Genomic DNA, 22,168 nt, shown 5'->3' on the forward strand with positions numbered 1-22,168 from the left:
TTTTATAGATGCTGTTGGAATCTAAGTATTGCAATAAGAGAACCTTCTTGCTACCGAGTGAAACCTGTAAGAGAAAATTGGATTTCATTGAAGTATGAGGTGTTCCAAACACTCATGGCTTCAGTCTCACTTGAAAAACAGCTCCCTCACTGCTCAGAGATATATTAATATCCCTCCCCTGTCAGTTCTTTGGGTTGCATTGAAGCCAAGAATGAAATTCGCTGGAAGTTGTAAGTAACAGAGAATCTTTGTCATAAATGCCAGAAAATTATTATGGGGAAAAGTTACATTTCATCAGCATTTTTCAAAGGTTGTTTCTTTTCATATTTTTTCCACTAACGTGAAAAGAACTTCATTTCTAGACCGCAGTAAGTCAGGCATTGGCTGGGCCTAAGTGGAGATATGGTGTTGAGTGAATAAGTTTACAGAAACCTTGGAACTTTGTACCTGGGGAGGTAACATCCAAGTGTTTTGAGATGTAGGGATGTCATATCCTGACAGACTATGAGTTTATGGCTTTTGGGGTTTACATTGCTTTGTCACACTTCAAGTAGTGACACCATTCCAGAATCATAATGTTTATATGTCTGTGAGTAAATGTCTGCAAGGGACAAAGTCTGCTGCTTTTTTTGCAAAATTCTCAATTGCTCCTGGTGTTTGTGTAGCATTTTCTTGCTGCCTTTAGTAGTCATCTTCCACATTTTATTTGCACTAAATGAATCTGAGGGAAGAAAGTGACAGAAAGTGAATAAGGACTTACATGGTCCTTAACAATGTCAAGGTATATTGATTTAAATATGAGAGAGTCAGAAAACGTTGTGTTCTCATTGTAAAAATGACCCTGTTGTTCATGTGTTTCTACATTAAGGCAGTCTAGGTAATATTGAATTTGATTCTTTAGAAATAATGGAGGCGAGTGGATTCGTGGCTATTATTTAGGTTATAATTTAACACTCACTAAGTCTCACGGTACTCCTGAAGAGTAATGAAGAAGGCAGGAATTTGTAATACTGTATAATTGTGTAAGCATATGAGGGTGTGTATGCATGTGAGTATTTATTCCAGCAACACAGAGTAAGCATAATCCAGTTCTTCTCCTGGTATAAGGAAAAACAGCATTGGCCTTCACTTTGGGAAGGAAACAGTGACCATGTCCTCCAAAAAAAGGTGGTTGAATTCTCTGCATACGATTTCATCAAACAAGTAACAACAACTCAGCAACTCAAGTTGGACTCGTTAAATGTTGTATCTGAGAAGAGATTTCTACGATATAACTAGGAAACAAAAATACTTCATTCATAACTATTAATACTTTGTTAATCACTATTAAGACCTAATAGCACAACATATGTTACCCAGATTAAGCTACTTACTATTTGTTGTTTTTTCTTATCACTATCAGGTGACTCAATTTTGCTTTCCCAGCTGGAGAACTCGAGGTCATCTTACAGTCCAGTAAAACTTGTTGATTCTTCATAAGATTTTCCACATAAATTCTTTTCTTCCCATTTCTACTGTATTATTACTGTCTAGGTTTTTAATACCTCAACCCACGACTGTTTCATAACCTCCCATCTGATCTCCACGACTCTGGCCCTTTTTCTAATCCATTTTCTAAAATGATGTGTAGCCAAATGCATCTTCCTGAAAGGTTGCATCCATTATAACACTCTTGGCAAATGAAAGACAATAGCCAGATCTCCTCAGTGACTTCTTATCCCTGGAGGATAAAGTTCACACTTCCCCAAAGTTCCCTCAGAATATGCCCACATTGATTTTTACAGCTTACCTCTTTGGAGCGTGAGCTCTCTACCCAATCCAGACAGACTTGCTCACTCATTTCCCAATTTGTCTAGCACATCAAAGTGTGTTCATCTTTACCTGTTGCCTGTCCTCTGGTTGCATCAAATAGTTATCAAGATGTTCTGCGGGGCTTGTTCCTAGAGGGGCCATTGAACCATTACTGATAACCCAGAGAGTAAATGAGATTAAAAAAAAAAAAGCATAAAGGGAGAAGGAACAACATTTCCCATATAGAGAGGTTAAGGTTGTGGTCCACTCAGGGAAGAAACGGTGACCAAACAACAGAGTGAATACAATGACTTACCAGACAAGAACATGCAGAGCAAAGCTCAGGGCTGTATTAGCTTTCTAGGGCTGTCTCAGCCAAATGCCACAAACTGAGTGGCCTAAGCAACAGAAATTTATTGTCTCATAGTTCTAGAACCTAGAAGTCCAATATCGAGTTGTCAGCAGGATTGGTTACCTCTGAGGCCTGTGAGGGAAGGATCTGTCCTAGTTCTCTCTCCTTGACTTGTAAATGGTTGTTTTCTGTCTCTTCACATTGTCTTCTTTCTAGGCATGTTGGTCTCTCTATCCAAATGTCTACTTTTCTAGGACATCATCATCTTGGTTTGGAGCCTATCCTGATTATCTCGTTTTAACTTGATCCCCTCTACAGAGACCCTATGTCCAAATTAGGTCACATTATGTGGTATTCTGGGGAAATATGTCATGAATTAAAACCAAAAGACATGGGGCACCTGGGTGGCACAGCGGTTAAGCGTCTGCCTTTGGCTCAGGGCATGATCCCGGCGTTATGGGATCGAGCCCCACATCAGGCTCCTCCGCTATGAGCCTGCTTCGTCCTCTCCCACTCCCCCTGCTTGTGTTCCCCCTCTCGCTGGCTGTCTCTATCTCTGTCAGATAAATAAATAAAATCTTTAAAAATAAATAAATAAAAAAAATAAAACCGAAAGACAGAGAGATAAAGGGTTGCCTTGCTTATCTTAAATAATGTATATTTCTTTCATCATTTTAACTTCTTATCTTCCATGCTGATTTATGACATCAACCCTTGTTGCAAATGGCAGTAACTTTAGATATTTCCTGCTTCTGGAAATTTAACCAACAGCTTTCTTCACTTTGTTTTCTGGAGCAATGGAATTAGACAAGCCCTAAAGAGAGGGCGCAGAGATAGAGATAGAGGGAGTATTTCTAGGGCCAAGATGAATAGTACTCTTGGCCAACCCTGCAGTGACAAATAGCTGTGTATGTGTAATGGAGGATTATAGAGCCCAGGAAATGGGGCAGGAAGAGTATCCACCCTTGCTCACCACAAACATCACTTTTCACTGCCCAAGGTAACATAAATATCATTCTTGTTATTGATTTTCTTTTCATGGGTACAGAAAGTAGAAGCAGGGAGGAGCTGAAAACATAGTGAATCAGGTTATAGGCATCTAGCACAGAGTGGATAAGACACAACACAGGACTGAACATTCAAAGACTGTGCCAAACCTCTAGAAATTCTGTAGTTTGAAAATAGTGATAATAAAATATATACACACTATGGTAAGTGCTGTGTGATACCATCCTGAAAATAAGACTTGGCAGGGGTTGGGGAGAGAGTAGTTTGAGTATTTGTAAAACAAATAACCACAAATTTAGTATCTTAAAATAATACCCATTTATTATCTCACATTTTCTATAGATTAGAAAATTTGTCACTATGCTAATGGAGGTCTTCTGCTCAGGGTCCCACTAGTCTGGGAAATCAAAGTGTCTGTTGGGCTGTGTTCTCATCCAGAGATCAGGGTCTATTCTGAGGTCACGTGAGTTGTTGGCAGAATTCAATTCCTTGTGTTTGTCGGACTGAGGTTTCTGTTTTCTTGCTACTTGTTGGCCAGGGATTGCTCTCAGTTTCTAAGAGTTGCCCTCAGGTCTTAGCCATGTGACCTTTTCAAAACATGGCAGCTTACATCTTCGAAGCAGTAAAAGAATCTCTCTAGCCTGCTGTGACTAAGTCTTCGTATACGGTAACATAATCAAGGGAGTGACTATCTATCATGTTCATAGGTTCTGCCCACACTCAAAGGGAGAGAATATTATACACGGTGTGTACAACAGGTGGAGGAAATATTGAGAGACAACTTAAAATTATAATTTATAAAATTTATAAAATTATAAAATTTATGATTATAAAATTATAAGAGCTTATAAAAGGAAATATTGAAATGTTAAAAAGCCAGATTAACAAAATAGCACAAGATTTTGTTTTCTAAACTCCCTCTATACACCAAAATATTTTGGAGAGTATAAATATTATAAATCCTTGGAGGCTATATATGGTATTGTGAGAGGAGAGGGTTGAGAGTCGCTGAGGGCAGGGGAGTAAATGAAAAACAGTTGTAATTACTGGCATAATTAAAATTCTCTCTTCTGTTCTAATTTACATTTTCCTGTTGCATCAACTGTTCAAAGGCTGGCCCTGAATTTTGCCAATAATAAAATTTCTGTAAAAGTTTAATTTTAATTGGGGAAATTTGGATGAAGTGTGGAGAAATGAGGCATGATATGAAGGACCCCCTTCAGGCTCCTTCTCTAAAAACACGGCCCGAGAGCCACATCAGCAGAGCACCCTCTGTCCCATCTCTGCAGGTGCATGCTTCTGACTCTCTTGAGCTTATATCCTTTCTGTCCAAGGAAATAGCAAGGTCAGTTTCACCTGACTATGGAACAAGAAAAATCCTTCCCTGTTCCCCAGGAGTAGGTGTAGTTGGGTATGTCCCGCCAGTGAGGAACATGGTCATTTCCCACAGTGTGCTCAGTGCCGTGCTGCGTAGTGCGAAACCACTTCGAATTCCGGCAGAATTGTTCCTCCGAGGTCTACCCAGAAGAGTACCGATGAAGCAGCTATGTTCGTCTTCAGGTGTGTAGGATGCTCCTGTTTTATTTTCTCTCCCAGTAATGACAAATGCCTAATGTCCCTAGTCCCCCATCTCATTGGCATCCTATTTTCATTTTCCCTTAAGTTAGTTCACCTGGCGGTTACTGCCAGCTTAGGTAGAAAGGGGTTTTCCTCTCCGAACCGCCCCCCCCCCCCCAGGTGCTGGCTCCAAACCCTGGAATTCCTGGCCTGTCACTTTCCTGTTACCTGCCCACCGAAATGTGTCCTAGCACATCTCAGCCCCCAGGGGTCACACTCCACTTTCCGAAGGGTCTAATAAATTCACCTCCAAAGGAACTCAGCTCTCTAAGTTGTAACAGATGATACAGGAGCTGATGTCTGCCAAGAAATAAGCTCCTTCATTACGTGAGGTAATGTGTCCAGTTTTGTGGTGAAATTCATTATTATTGGGCTAAAAAGACTCTCCTGAAGTATGATTTCATTGTCTGAAAATATGAAATGGTTTCCTCTTAAGAAATGTAAAAAGTTTGAGATTTACACTTATTTTCAAAAATTCGATTTATTATGGGGTTGATTGGCATTACTGTCTGCTATATTAAGAGCATTTTAGCTTGACAAGATGAGTGACAATGTGAATGTAAAATATCTTAACAGCAGTATATACTTATGCATATTGACTTGAATTTGGTCTTTTAAAAATAGATCTAAATACCCCCTTTCTCTGTTGCTCTCCCAGGCCGCTGTTTCTGTTACCTGGTAATGCATAATGAACCGCATTACTAAAATGGAAACCACTTAAATGACTGAAAACAGTAACAATAGTTACTTTGCGCATGAATCTGTAATTTGGACAGAGTTTGGCGGAAAAGGTTGGTTTCTGTCCCCTTGGGTTCTGCCCCCTTGGGCATTAGCAGGAGTGCCTCCCAGGCTGGGGTTGGAATCATGTGAAGTTCAATTCATTTGCTTTTCAGGTGCTTGGGTTGGAAAGCCTCAAACAGCTGGGGGCTAAAACAGCCTGGGCTCCCCGGGCATCTGTGTGAATGTGGTCTTTCCATGAGGATTTTCCAGCATGATGTTCAGCATCAGCGTACTGAATATCTTGTCAGCTTCGGCTACCAGGTACATGTTTAAAGGGAGAGAGACAGAGACACACAGAGAGACAGACGAAGCCATAGGGCCGTTTACTACATAGCTTGGGTGGCCTTAGGGCCTCACTTCTGCCACATTCTCTCTGTTGATCCAGGTTCAAGAACAGGGGAGGGGATGGGAATAGGCTTCACATCTCCATGGAAGAGTGGCAAGTGTCCGGAAGGGCAAGTGTGACCGGAAATATCGTTGTGACCATTTTTGAGAAATCCGATCTGCCATAGCCTCTTTGTTGGATTTAGGCAGGTGTGAAAATAGAAAGCTCCTGAAGGAGTGGATTAGAGGTGAGGACTGGAATGCAAGTCACAAGCTGAGAAATGGTGTGGGTGTGAAATAGTGGAAAGTGTGCTGAATTTAGAGTCCAAAGATCTGAGTTTGAAGCACAGTTCCGTCACACACTGAATGGGAGACCATAAGTTACCAAACCTCAGTGAGCCTCAGGTTCCCCAACTGTGAGGTTAATAATGATAACTGCTCAGCATTGATGTACAGATAAAATAAACTCATGCACATGGGAAAATGGCTATTAGAGTGTAAAGTGCTAGGAAAGGTTAAATGTCAGACATTTAACGTCGCTAGTCTTCCAGGATTTGCGGGACAGGCTTCTCTGAAAATATTTGGAAATTGTCTTGAGGTCTGTGCAGAAAAAAGTTGGCATAGCTGGCCTGAGACTGCTGTCCTTAGAAAAGCCCATGATGGGTATTAAGGAGGGCATGTATTGCATGGTGCACTGGGTGTTATACGCAAGTAATGAATCATGGAACATTACATCAAAAATTAGGGATGTACTGTATGGTGACTAACATAATATAATAAAAAAAATATTATTATAAAAAAAAAAAGAAAAGCCCATGGATCCTGCCTGGCAGGACTCTGATAACTTGGGGGTGCTGAATCCTATGGGTCCTCTAGGCCATCTAGGGAGCGGTGTGGTGTACCCCGACACTAGCACCTAACCCATAATTAGTGCAAATTCAGTTTGCATTCTTCTGCTTGGACTGCCCTCTTTTTGATTTATTCTATTTTTTTTATCCAAAGGAAACCCAGCTGTAAAATGGAGCTCTGTGCTCTTTTAATTATTCCTGTATAGCACCCACTATCAGAAGGCAATGGTGAACTTTTCCTAAAGGCTGGAGGCAAAGAGGGGGATTCCTACTGTCAGAAGTTCAGAAAAAACAGAAGCAAAACCAATGAATCACCGAAGTAATAATTAGTCAAAGTGTATTATGCACTAACCCAAAATATAAGTTTGCAAACTGGGACCACTCAAACTAAAACATGAAATGAGGCTCGGGGGTGGGGGGATGAATGTTAATACGGTGCGGCTTATAGAGCAGAAAGGCTGCGACTAGTTATCCTTCACAGTGATTGCTTATAAAATAATTTTCTTAAATGTTACGGACTTGGTCAGTGGTTACCTTGCGTTAACCTTGTGAAACAGTTTCAATTTTGCTTATGATTTCCAGAGGCATAAGCAAGAAATGACCCAGGTCAAGTTAGTCTTGCAAAATAAGCTAAATTAAGCTTTGTTTGTATGACTAAACTGGTTTTGTCTGCTCAAGGAATTTTCAAGGCTGGTCTCCATTTGGTTTTGATTTTAACACTATGCACCCCAGCACACGACTTCGCATGTGCTGTTAGACATTCCAGATCTTCAGAATCTCTCAGCCAAACGTTCTTCACAGGCATTACCTTGTATCTGCCCCCTCCTCCTTGCGTTCTCTCCTCCTATGCCTCCTTATCGTTCAACAACAACCCCCCCACCTCCAGTCTCCTACTTAGGTATGCAGTGCCCTGGAACTTCCTCCCCACACCGTGGTCACCCTGTGGGCCAGGCCTGGGCCACACACTCATATGCCACCAACATAGCCAACAGAGATGGGTTTTCCTAAACAACAAAAGCTGAAGTCAGGATTTTATTTCTCCTGTTGCCCTGATTTGTAGTGTTTCTCTTAGCAGGATTTTATGATCTAAATCTCAGAATTATAGATCTACTGATTGTTCAAAGCAACACAAACTCCTACTTGGTGATGGTAATTAATATCACCTGGTTTACAGCCCCTGCTCTTTTCCCACCTTCAGTTGCAGCTTGCAGTCACTTCCAGGGCATCTATAGTATCCAAAAAAGGAAGCTGTAATGAATTACGCGGTGTCTCCCCTTTTCATTTGAAGAAGCCTTGGGGAGCGGGAACAACATTTTTTCTGTTACCCTCTTGCTTTCCATATCAGAATTCTGATCTACCTTTGGCCAGATATCACAATGCCCTTCTGTCCTGCATTCTGGTATTTCTACTTTCTTTTTCTTTGGTCTACCTATTTCTTCTCCCCAGAGTGCAGAGTGAAGGGGGAACAAATGTTTGTTGAAGTCCCGTGATATAGCGGGCATTACTCCAGGCACTAAGTCTATGTCACTTCATTTAATGTCCAAACAGCCCCCCAAAAATGGGCATAATCCCCCAAGTTACATAGATGGGAACCAAGACTGGGAAATTGATAAATGTGGTCACCGAAATGTGTGGAGGGAGACAGAGAGATTTAAAATTTAGGTCTTCTGGACTTCAGAGCACTTGCCTTATCCACGAATCCATGCTGAGTGGGAAGGACCCAGGTGTGCTAAATAGTCTTTTTTTTTTTCCTTTTTAAACTGATGGAGTATGATTATTTTGCTTGTGAGAACTTCGCATCTACAAATCAGAGTGGCTCTTTTCCTCCTTAAAAGTTTCATAAGATGTTCAATCTCCACTTAGGGTTTTATTTTCTGTGTGAAAAAGTCAAGTCTCACGCATTAACGAACCCTTTCCTCCACTGCACTTATGTTCAATTGGGGCAATTAACTCATCAGGACGTGACTTGTTGCCTCTAATGTTGGCAACTGTCTCTACCATGGGTGTCTCCGGTGTGCTCAGTCTTCTCACAGAAGTGCCGAATTTGGCTCAGGTATTTTTAACCTATTTTCGGATGTTTTTCCAACTGTTTACTGTGGTAAGATGACAAAACAGATTCACAGGTCAGAATGAATCTTTTAGAAATAACAAATCTGATGCTTCCCTTTGCATTGTGTAAAAATATTCTTGGGATATGCCTTGGGGAAGGTGGCGGAGCAGAGAAAACCATCCTGCCTTCTGCCAAATTTCTTTCACTTGCTTTTGCCAGGCTGAGGCCTGAGTAGAAGGGACACATTCAGACTTTGGGAGAATTTTGCTTCCTGACTTTGGAGCTAGAAAAATTCATTACACAAGCCATATTAAATGCTCCGTAAGCCATGGAAATGGTAAGTCAAAGCAGCGGCTCCTGACAGATCTGAAGGTCCCGAGTCTCAGTGCTGAGCAGACAGGGAGGGGGGCAGGGATGATGCCAGAACAGACCCTCACTCACAGGCCATATTGTCCTGTGTATGGGTCAGCTTCCATCACTCAAAAGAGAATCAGCCGTTCTGATTGTTATTGCTGCACTGACTGGGATCTCTGAGAATTTAGAAACACAGCTGAATAGTTGGTGATGGATTTGAAGTTAGGAGGCCAGTGTTTAGACCTTGTTTTATTGTGCTCTTGGCAAGTCACTCAACTTCATTGATTCATAGGAATTTCATCAATAAAATGGAGATTGTCTCAATGCCTATTGACTCTTGACAGAGCTTTGTTATCTGTATGTGCCATGCAAGTGTTTACTGTCGTTATCACAGATGTTGTTTTTCTGCTTGACTCTAGAGTGTCTGTTCCACCAAGTGGACTTATGCCTGCCCTGATTCTTTAAGACTCCGGTAAGAAGGTCCTGTGGGCCTTCTGAGTAAATAGATGTCACCAAGAGCACGCACTTTGAGAATATTCCCTGGGGTCTGGCCAATTTCAAGTCTGATTCTCAATTAGAGATGTGAGAGCTCCATGGAGAGTTTATAAGACCATTACTAACCTCGTTAGAGGCTCCAAACATACACGTCATCAGTTCAGTACCCCATGGAGAGAGACGTGAAACTGACAACAGATTTCAGAAAATCAATGACAGGTTCCTAAGGCAAAATTGTTTTCCTAATAAATTGGCATTGCTTGAGACCATCTGATGACAGCTATGGGAAATCCCCAGGGTGAATGAACTGGCTGATTCATGCACTGGCTTCTGACAGCAACCCAGCTCAGGTGGTTGCCAGATTTCAGACTCATCCCCTTCTAGTGTTTACTCTCTGACAGGATTTGGTAGGGTGCTAAAATCAAACCCCTCTCTGGCTTTCAGGGGAAGCTTGACGACAGTTTAGTTTAATGAACAAGAGCACAGGCTTTGGGATTCAACCAACCTAGAATTCCTGGTCCGCAATTGTAAGTTGTGTGTCCTGAGGTAGGCTTCGTAATCTCGCAAGTGAATTCAAGTCAGAGTGACTGCTGTAATGAATACGTGCCAGCGACTAAATGCAGGCTTTCTTTCTCACTTACATAAAAGAAAAAACAGTTTTTCCCAACCTGCTGGTGTCTCTCCTCTAAGAGGCGGTGAAGAACCCAGGCTCCTTTCGTCTTGCTACTCTTCTGTCTCTACCATATAATCTTGGAGGTTGCCATGGCGGAGGAAAAGTACAGGGATGGCCTAGGGTGGGTTTTAGGGGGCCCAGCCTGGAAGTAGCATAATCTTTGACTCATCCATTCCACTCCACACATTTTCATGGCCATCCTTGGGTATAAGGTTACCCATCTAGGTAGGCTCTAGTTATATGCCCAGGAACAGAGGAAATAGGCTTGGTGATTTGGTGAAAGAGAAAGATGAAAAAAGAACTGTCTCACAAGAGTTAGGGGGATTATACATGATAATATATGAGAATGTGGTACATAGTTAATGCCCAATAAATATATTATTGGTATTATGATGATAATTCCAACTCTGATTTTTATATAACAATTTTAAACGCTAGGAGTCTAGATTCAAATCTTGTAATTTTCTAGCTGCCATAGGTGACTATTAACATTTCGTGGGTAGTAATTCTAAAGTAATAAGAGAAGCTTGACTCTTTTGGCATACCAAAAACAGATAGTGTGTTAACATTGACATGCATTTTCTCCTTTAATCTTATAAAAACTCTCTGAGGTAGGCATGATAGGATTCCGCTCATTCATAAGAAGAAGGCTAGTGAGATTAAGAGACTTCTTCAGAGCTACTCAGCTAGGAAGCGGTAGGGTTGTGTATCAGTGCTCACATTGCTAACGGCTAGGTTAGATGGCCCCCCTATGCTCTAATAAGGAACTGGGCTCATTTTGTAACTGAGTCATCTCAAATCCAGGGATATATAAAATCAATCATCATTTTCCACAACCATTTCTTGCATCTACATGGATTCAAAGTAGAAAGCACATATAGGCCTTAGTTTTTAGAAATCTATGAACAGCCATGACATGGTCAGAAACACACTATTAAGAATATATTTCAAACAAATGTAACATATATAACTGTGGAAGAATATTTTTTTCTGGTAAATTAATCTATGTTTCTACCTCCCCTCCCCCCCATTTATTCCTTTCTTTAGTCCACATCCCAGCAGATAGTTGGTTCTATTTAATTGCCTCAGTTCCGGGTTGAGGCAAGGTAGAAATCAGAAATAGATTCATGATGTCTTGGGCTCTTCTGCACCAGAATCAGGTAAGGTCTTCGTGAACCTAAATGAAAATACATAAAATGACCAGGGCGAATAATAGGAAGAGGGTAGTGTCCTATCCAGGCTAGAAATCAATTCCTGGCTTTTAAAAGAGGAGATGGCAGCAGGTGATGAGCATACTGGGGTTGATGGTCCCCAAGGAAAGGAACCCTGGGTTCCGTTTACTAGGCAGATTCTAGGGAGGCAATTAGAATGACAGATTGTGAGGAGATCCAGGTAGACAAGGCTATAGGGAGATTCCCACAGATTTCTTCTGTCCCAAGCTTGGTATAGAAATGATATACTGGAGTACTTTTCAAACTCTAACACAATGATCCCCTGAGGATCAGGTACAGAGTCTTGTTCAGGAGATTTGAAGTGGAGCCTGAGCTTCTGCACTGTGAGACCAAAGGCGCCACCAAAGCTGCACCCTTAGCCAAGCAGTGGCATAGAGCATCACTGGATTCGAAGAGGCCGCATGGGCAGGAAGGAGCACCTGGAAGTTGTGCGTGCACTCAATCATCCTCTGCACATGTCATCTGAGCAAGTACCACCCATCCCCCAACCCAAGAGTACGGTGGAAATTACCTGCCCCTTTGTTTCACTCGTCCCTTTGTCAGCAGTCAGCACCTTGAACAGTGACAGCCCGCAGAGGTCAAGGCCACTAGAATCCCAAGCCTTTGCCCTATTCCCATAGGATGTATCCCATATGGACACCATTAACGCATCCTATGATACCCTCAAACTCAAGCAAAGGAACACAGAGCCTTGGAAATCCGGTGAGATGGTCATGACAGAGAAGTCCTCACCCTCATACTGTGGACCCATCTCCAAACTACAGCTGTGAGTGTGTTATTAATGAACAACAAGAATAAAGCTTTGGCTCCAGAGCTCAACAAACCAAGGTTTGCATTATGGCTTTACTAACTAGCTAGCTGGGCATTCTTAAGAAATATCTTTAATTTTCCTGAACTTCATTTTCTTCATGGATAAAATGAGACCTTTTCTGGAAAGCAAATGAGAGAATGTATTAGGTTGTTTCTACATGTGTGAGTGAAAACTGAGTCAAGTGAGTCAGAAACGGACTGAGTCAGGTAATACCTAAAGTCCTACTATATAGTTTGGAAGAGGCTTTTTTAAAAACACCGTTTGATCTCTGTTCAGGTTATGTTCAGGCAGTTTAGTTCCCTCCCAAGACATAGAGCTCCTCTCCTGTCTAGTTGGGCCCAGCAGTATTTGGCATAAAAACCTCAAAGGGGACCAATTGTAAGTCTTCCTTCTCCATCAATGATCCATTAGTGACTTATCCTACCTCTGCCTTCAGGCCATTTATCTGTAAAACAAGTTCACTTTCCATTCTTCTGAACAGTTCAAAGCCAAGGCTATTTCCCTTAGTTACCTTGATCTCAAAGGAATTACTTGATCTCAAGACTTTCTTATGATTCAGATTTAAACAAATCAGATTTAGACAAAATTGCCAATCAATGATGTTTCTGGAAGCTCTGGAACAAATTTTCCTCTATCTTGCTCCTTCTTTGTTTCTGGGCATGAAGCACTTTGTTCAAGAAATTCTGCCACATTTGGTTTAGGGAAAGTAGACCTTGCTGTAGATATACAATCACTGGCACTTGAAAATATTTAACAATTTATGATTACATCATTGGGATAACAGGGTGACTGGGGGATGGGGCAGCAACCGAGAGGTCCATAGCAGGAAGACCAGTGACCTAGTATTTCTGAAGAAGTGCTACCAGGCCTCCCTTTCTAAGGGAGCATACAGCACTTGCAAAACGACAAAATTAGTGACCAGGCAAAATAAACTTCCCCTTACGAAGCTACAGATGGAAGCACTTTCCAAATTTTCCCTTGTGACAGCAGCAGTGGCTGGATCAATGACTAGCATCGAGTGATGGTAATCATCACTCGAGGGAGCAAGGGACACAGTTTTATGGAAAAGGAATGAGAAAGACAACACTGGGAGAACAGAGAAAAGAGAACGTGTGCCCAGATTCAGACACTGGACTTAGCATCGGAGGTAATAAGCAAATTTGCTTGACTCGAAGGATGAGTTCAGATGGGAATAAGTGACGAGGAAGCCTGAGAACGGAGGCGTTCATAGGAAGCTCTCTCATCATTATTAAGAATTTAGAATAGACGTAAGGAATGATTGAAGTCCCCTGCAGGTGTTTCAGCAGAGAAGCACTATCATTGCGGAATATCGAAGGAAGATGCATTCTGTGGTCGTGTGCTGCAGATTGATAGAGGTACAGATACGAGTCGGAAGGTTTTTGTGGTAGACCAAAAAGCAGAATGATTACAATCTTCGCCGCCATTGTGTCTTTAAAACTAAAATGATTCTGAGATGTGTTTCAAGGGGGAAAAAAAAAACAAACTGCACAAAACTTCCTCGGATTGGCTATTGGGTGTGAAAAGCAGACAGATCTTTCTCAGCCATCATGTAAAATCAGTACTTTGTTGTTTAAGAAGCGATGGCGAGAATACACTCTTCAGGGGGTTAAAGGAGTAGGAGGGGAGCTGTTTGACCAGTGACGGATCACGACACTGACGTGCCTGAAAGGCAGAATCTGGCTCATTTACAGGTTTTGTCTGCATAGCAGAATGTTTAATTAAATTCAGTGACTGAAGTCAATTCAGCAGAGGCCCCACTCCTCTTGTCTTACATGTAGCCATGTAACAGCATAATTTTACCTACCTGGACTCAAAATGCATTTAAATTGTGACCTCTGTCTCGTCTATTCTTTGAAGTCCTGTTTCTGCAGTGCTTCTAAATGGTAGCGGAATTACAAAACTTGTCTTTGCCTTTTATCCTGTGGCAGTCTGGTTACACAGCTCCCACACACAGATCTCACAATTATGCAAACTTTTGGGAGTCAAAAAATAATGTTTCTCTGTCAGTGTGTGGGTTACAAGAAGAACATGAGGAGTCCCTTGAAATGTAAGATAGAAAAGAAGAGGCAGAAAGTAATAAATGTTTGGCCACAAGGTCTTCGTCAAAATCAATTTTTAAAGAAAATCTGTGCCAGTAAACAGAGTGGCGTGAGAAAAGATAGAATCAGAGGACAGGATCTGATGTGGTTTTAGTGAGAAAGGGGTCACATATGTGACCAGCTACGGTGTGGAGGTCTCACGGGCAAACTCAGTAAATGGCCAGAGGAGAAACCTAACGTCCAGGAGAGGGCCAAGGCGAATGACAATTTTTTCTTTCATCTTGGCTTAAATCTTTCAATTTTATGGTCCTGTCTTGCTCAATTGAAATGATGGGCAGGAAGCTGCTGAGTGGCTTATAAAATCTGGAAGGTATGAAGACTCAGCCAGACTGAGGAAAGGTACAGGGAAAACCAGCGTGTAGCTGACTCAAAACACGTTTCTGGCCAATCAAAGGAGCATGGCCAACGTTTTCTCTTGGAACAAAACACACTCTTAAAAGGACTTAATTTGTTAAAATATGTCTTCACTGGAAAGACTCTTGAATGGGTCGTGTGTGCATCCTTTCTTTATAAGCCAGTGGAAGAGCACCTAATTTTTTTTTCTAAGGAAATAAGTATAAAAGCTACTGTTTGTTTTCAGATAAAACCCAGCACGTCCTTGAGCGGATTTTGTAGGGTTTAAGGACTCCCTTCCTTCTGTACTACGCTACTGGCTCCTGCATGGGATTTCAATTCCTTATTTTAACCATTGCTTTTGTTATCAAGAGAACAAAGTGAAACCACATTTCATAACATCAAGCTCTATCTGCCGAGACTTTACAGCTTTAGAAGTCTGGGTTGGTGCAAGGAAACCTGTGTTCCAAAGAGGGTAATTATTTTGTAAGAAAGCAAGAAGATGGGAGTATAAAATGTAATCAAAATTCTTTCAAAGTACCCTATTTAGAGGCTCAACTTTTTAATATTCTAAATGCTTAAGTGTTACGGCTCAGTATTGCCTTGGGATCAAGGAAATTTTATGTGGAGCCAAATTATAGCTTTCTTTCTAGGACAACACACACGTGATTTAGCCAAGGAGAAAGGGGGAACACATGAGACCTTTCATCTGAGATGGTTTTAAATGACAGCATCTTCATGTGTGGATCTGTATTAGGCACCTACAATGTATCCAATACCATGCTTAGTGTTTGGGCATATACAGAGTAATTATTCTCTCCATGCCCTGGAGGGTAGGTATCGCTGGTAGCGTTCTCATGTTAAAGACGAAAAACACTGATGCCTAAAGGAATTTGTTGAAGTTTACACAGTTAACAAGTGGCGGAGTGGGAATTTCAACTCCAACTCTGGTGTTTATTCTGTGACCTGCAGATAAGCCATTATTCAAAATGCTTGCATTTTGGGAGAGTTTTCTAGCATTTTCCTGTTGGATAATTTCAGTGTACGAGATTTCTAACAGCTTTACTAGTTTTTCTGGTTGTGCATGCTTGTGTGCGTGTGTTTGCCAGTGTTGCATAGTTTGGGGAATATGCTGTTTTATGAAACAAAATATTCACTCTTCTTTGGAAACATTTCCTTAATTGTCATCTACCCCTGATTTAAGTGTGGGAGCTAGCTAAATGAAATACCCTCTAAATTCAAGTAAGATGTCCCCTTTTATTTCCAAATAGAATGTAACCCATGTAGCTCATCTCATATACTATTTCAAAAGCTTCCTGACTCGTTTATTTACATCTTTTTCCCCAATGTGTTTTGAATGCTGCCAAATTAATATTTATAAAGCTCTGTTGTTAGAATTTTCCTCCTTACTCAAAAATTTTAGTGGTTAAAAAAAAATTCCCATGTGGGAGTCCCTGCCTTCCTCCATTTCCCTACCTACTTAAAAAGATTTTCATCTTTGCGTGTTTAGTTCCTCATCCTTCATCCTCTAAGAAAAGAAATCTCAACTTGGCATTCAGGAAATTGTCTTATGTGGGATGGTGAAGCCACGCTCATTGTTTTCACTAACCTCTAAATTAAATGAAATGTTTTGAATCGTGAGTTTAAGTGGCAACAAACCATAGTAATGTTAATAATACCGGGGGCTTTTTAGCAATGGAAATCACAGATATTTTTACAGCATATTAGATAATTGTCTATCATATTTTAGTTGTTGCCGATATCTCAAAACATCAGTTAGCTAATCACCACTTTCTATGTAGCAGCTGTTAATCCTATCACTAGATTTTGTTTTTTAATGTATAGATAAAAGATATATTTTACTATAATGTTATATTTTTAAAAATATTTTTTCACAATGTTTCAGTATATTTGGTTTCCTTTGTAATACAACATTTGATTATAGGCATTTAGAAACATTGTGCTGAGATAAGGTCTATCGATGTCACACGATTGCCACGAGTTCGACTGCCAAAAACAGTTATGAGCTCCTGCTACAAAAAGAATCCAATATTTTCTAGGGTCTCCAAGACTGTGTCAAGCAGAATTGATGTATTGATGGAGGAGGAGGCAAAGGAAATGGGAGGAGGGAGAAGGGGGAAGGATAGTAGGAAAGTGGGGGGGGGAATATCCAACATGCGTTGGGGTGGAGAAATGCAGGGGGAAAGGTGAGGGAGAGGGGGAGTATGGATGGTAAGAAAATTGGAAAGGGAAGGAAAGGATTTTTAGAAGTGGTTTTGTTGTAAGTGGGATTCCTTTTAATGTCCTAGGAAAATAGAAAAAGAAAGAATTTCTTTAATTTTTGTTTGCTTCTTTCTGAACTGCTCTTCTTTTCCTGACTCTATTCAAAGTTGGGTGATGATGGGTGAGATGTATTGGGGTTATACCTTTAGTGGAGTGCCAGTGAAGGTCTTCAGAGAACATTCAAATTGATTGGCCTGACCTAAAAGTCCCCCAAATGGTGTCAGGCTTTCATATTTGTATCCCTTCAGTTCCCACAATCAGTCCTCTGTTGGAGCCAAGCTGTACCTTTTCCTCTCCCTTGACCATCTCCAAGCATATTTTAAGGATGTGCCTCTGCTCCTTCCAGATTTTCTGCCTGAATTGTATCTTTTCAGTGCTTTCCATGTTCTTCCCAAGGACCGAGGCTCAGCTCTTCTAACCCCATAAAACCTTCCACAGTGACTACAGACCAGTAGCCTTAATCTGGAAAGGACCAAACAGTAAAATTTAACCTGAAAGGACCAAATAGTAAATATTTTAGGTGCCTTAACAAGTTTCTGTAGTAACTATTCACTTCAGTCCTTCTAGCACGAAGGCAGCCCTAGAAAATATGCAAATGGATGGGTGTGGCTGTGTTCCAACAAAATTTTATTTACAAAACCAGATGGTGGGCCAGGTTTGGCCCACTGGTGGTTTGTTGACCTCGGCTCCGGATCATAACAATCTCTTCCTTTCTCTGAACTCTATTAACAAATATTTTCATAACCCCCCCATTTGGTTCTAGATTATAATCTTACACTTTTAGTTATATTTTCTACTAGAAGCTTTTCCAGAGATGAATTTGACAGTGCAGATCCTATTGTTGAAAAAAGAAATTAATAACGTATTGAATGTCAGTGAGATAGAATATGTTAGACGTACATATGTTTGTATAAATATTTCTAGTCCCCTATGTCTGTCAATAATTCAGCTTCAATTACATGTAATGGCCGATTTAGACAAACCAATCCTCAAACTATCAAGAAACATTTAAAGCTTTTTAAAAATACCAATATTGTTGACTTGCACCTCAGAGAAGAATTAATAGCTTTTTTTCCTACAGTGAATTTTTTCCTAATCTTTATATCTGATTTTAAAAAACTCATTAAAGTTGAATTGTTTCTTTCACTAATAAGTTTTAGTGAATTTTACTGGATGGTTTATTATATTTGTCATAAACGCTGTTATTTCCCAGGAAGATGGAGTTTAGAATTAAAAAGCCTAAATTCGAGGGGTGCCTGGGTGGCTCAGTCGTTAAGCATCTGCCTTCCACTCAGGGCGTGATCCCGGCGTTCTGGGATCGAGCCCCACATCAGGATCCTCTGCTGGGAGCCTGCTTCTTCCTCTCCCACTCCCCCTGCTTGTGTTCCCTCTCTCGCTGCCTGTCTTTCTCTGTCAAATAAATAAAATCTTAAAAAAAAAAAAAGCCTTAATTTGAGACCCAGCTCCATCAAATACGTTGTGACATTAGGTAAATCATTTCAAATTTAGGATCTGTACTTTACTTTTCTGCAATGACAGGATAATATATGTATTCACTATTTTAAAACAGACAATGAATGTGAAAGTGTTTTGTAATGGGTAAAATGATATAAATGTCACATATTGTTGTTGATGATGTTACGATAGCATTGGGGATCCTTTCCTTCAGTGAGTTTTTGTTTGTTTGTTTGTTTGTTTGTTTGTTTGTTTAAGAACTAGTTCTAGAGTAGAGTTAAGGGAAGTGCTAACTCCATTGGTTTGGCATTCTGGCAGCACTTAGTCCAGAGCCCAAGTGAATGGAACTTGTTGAAGGTAAATTTAAAAAATCAAGGTGAAGTCAAGAACCCTCTCCTTGCCCCTCAGGATTTAGATAGGCTTAAGAGAGAGTGAAAAATCCAGCCCAAAGTCTATGGCAGCACCTAAGTGGGTCTAGATTAGTTGGCCTAGATGGGAACTATTATACTGGAAATACGGAAAGGACATACTTGAGTGCTGGGTAGAGACTTTGAACTGATTCAGGAGAATCATTGTGAGAGCAATCAGGAAAACCAAAACCAGAGCTCAAATCTTGCAGGAATGAAGGATCGGGGCCAGTCACAGCTAGAAAAAATTGAATCACAGAACTAGGCTTTTATGGAACATCGAATTTTCAGAGGGCAATCTTGGGTGGGCAAGACCTGGTCAGAAGCCCTTTAGTTGATGGTGTAGGCGACCACCACTTGACACTTCCATGTTTGGATAAAGATGGTACGATACAGGGGAGAGAGTAGAGCTCTGCAGCCAGGCAATTTGTTTGAATCTCAGATTTTCCCTTTATTAGCTATGTGATGTCAATTTTCCCTAAACTTCCTGCTCTTCCTCTGCAGGATATTGTGAAAAAAGTAGCTAATGCGGGGCCGGGATGCAGATTGCAGGAAATAAATATTAGTTCTCTTTAAGACAATCTGCGTCTGGATTAAGATAGTAAAATATTATTTCCAAGCAACTATCTGGTTTTATAAATGTTCCTCAGATTTTTTTAGACCGACGCGTCATTTTTGAGCAGACTTTAAGTGGCTAGCTGAGTATTATGGGTAGCTAGGAGGAATTAGATGGAACAAGAACATTAAGTTTTTAAAAAGCTTTTATTTTTTTAAAATTTTTTGTCTTTAATTATAGCTTGAACAAGACTGATTTCCTGTTTTAGATAGGTACACCTACTGGAAAAATGTGTTAATTTATGCATATCAACTGCAATATATCAAATTTTCTTCACACACTTCACATAATGGGCTTTGCTGTGGAAGCCATTTTCTGAATTCAGTATAAATTGAAAATTCAAAAGCCCAGTGTGAGTATTCTTGTTATGCAACAATTTTCCATCTGTTAACTTAGAATTATATACAGAGATTTCCTTTCCATTTTTCTTTTTTGTCTCCTAGACACTGACTATAAATAGACTTATTAGAATTAACTTCTATATTCATTTCCTGCAGTTTCTGAAGTTTATTTCCTTTGTGGCATTCTCTTACATTCCTTGAACTGAACTGTTAAGTTAAAAATTATTAGATGATTTGCTTACAAGCATCTCTGTGTGAAATTTTCATGCCTTGAAGCAGATAGGTTGTTCAATATATAACTATGTAAGTAGAAATGTTATGCCAATATATTAATATATTAATTGTCACTATGTATTAATCGGGCTCTGAATTGTTTTAGGGGAAGATAATAGCTCTTGCTACTTTCTTTTTTATTTTTGAAAGATTTTTATTTATTTATTTGAGAGAGAGAAAGAGCATGAGTTGGGGAGGGAGGAAGGGATAAGGGGAAAAGGAGAGGGGGGAAGAGGGAAGTGGGGAGGCAGAGAGAGAAGCAGACTCCCTGCTGAGAGAGAAGCCCAGTGTGGGGCTTGATCCTAGGACCACAGGATCATGGCCTGAGCCAAAGGCAGACGCATCACCAACTAAGCCACTCAGGAACGCCAGCTGTTGCTACTTTAAACAAAATGGGATTACTAGAGACTATTGCGCAGCTCAGAGAATCATTGAGAGATCTGGGGAAACAGGCCCTAAGCTTTCAGGAACAACAATAGAACCTCACTTGGAACTGGCTCGATAGTGATTGTTGCTGCCACCGCCAACCTCCAAACAGTGGCATGACTCCAGAAAAACTGGTGCCTGGCCACCTGCTTTCAGTAGCTCACTTCCAAATCAAAGTCTCAGCAGGTACACCTGGTTGATGGAATCTTAGGCACGCGTTAGCACCCGAAGTGTAAAGGAACCTAGAAAATATTTTTTTCTTAAAATTTTAACTTAAGAGGGTAGGATTCAAAATTTAGGAACCTATAAAAATGTGGAGAGGTATTCAAAGTTTTTGGGAGAACCGTGAATGACAATAGTCTCCTGTACTCTATTTGCTCTTCTCAGGGACAATGGAGTACACTGTTTTAAAAGGTTATTTGAAAGCTGAAAAACCCTCTTATTTATATAGTTTTATTTCCATTTTTAGGACTCCTATGCACACTCCTTATGTAAACACATCCAGAGTTGAATTTCTCATTCTTGCCTACATGTCATGCATCCATTGTCCCTCATCACTGCTCCCTCTCTCAGTAGCTGGTGTCATTACTCACTGAGTCATCCTTGCTCCCTCTTTCTCACCCTACCGTCCATCACAAAGTCTTGCTGGTTCAAATTTTAAAATACGTATCAAATGTATCCACTTCCGTCCATCTGAGCGGTCACAACCGTAGCCCAAGTCAACATTGTCTCTTTCAGACTACCGCAGTAGTTTCTTAATTTTCTCCCTTTGTTCCCTTATCTTATTAGCTAAGATCTCACCAAAGAAGATGAGTCCCTTCTGCTATATGCTTACATGGCCCTCATATTTTTCCATATAGTACTTCCCTGATTATATTTTGTCTGCACTTGTAATTTAATAATTATTTTTTAAGTTATAAAACGTCTGTCTTTCCCACCAGACTGTAAGCTCCTTGAGAGCAGGCACTGTGATTGCTCATTGATTGGCTTCTTAAATATAACACTAACAGATAACAAATATGGTTTAAAATGTATGAATGAGGTTAACATTACATGCTAATTTTGGGAGATTACATAAATTTTCCTGGGTCTCTTCTCTGTGACTTGGAAGGTCTTAAAAAATCTTTATGCGGTGCTTGTTCTTTTGAGAAAATAACACTATTTTTAATATAAACATCTATTCTCAAGGAAGTGACTGGGAAGAAAAGTTATTCATTCTAGTTGGACCAGCACATAGCCTTCGTTCATGAACGTGCTTCCATGATTACTTAAACCAGAGTCATCTACAATTTTATTCTTTTTTCCCTTTTCATGTTGAGTATTTACTATGTGTTATGTAGGCGGTGTGTCCAAAGCTAGGGATGAAAAGGTGATTTTGATGTCCCAATTTGCTCACAATCTAGTGGAATTCCTTTAACGAGGTTTATAGGATTTATAGGATTATCTAATAAACAATCTATTTGTGATGAAGAGTAAATAAAAGACTTCATAATGGAATAATTACTTTTACTGGCAGAATGAAGACCAGGCAAGGTTCAACTTGGAGGATAATCACAAAATAGGAAAATTGTTAAAAAAA

Source organism: Ursus americanus, chromosome 8 (genome assembly GCF_024610735.1).
Source record: "Ursus americanus isolate L20-20 chromosome 8, mUrsAme1.1.p, whole genome shotgun sequence".
NCBI classification, from domain to species: Eukaryota; Metazoa; Chordata; class Mammalia; order Carnivora; family Ursidae; genus Ursus; species Ursus americanus.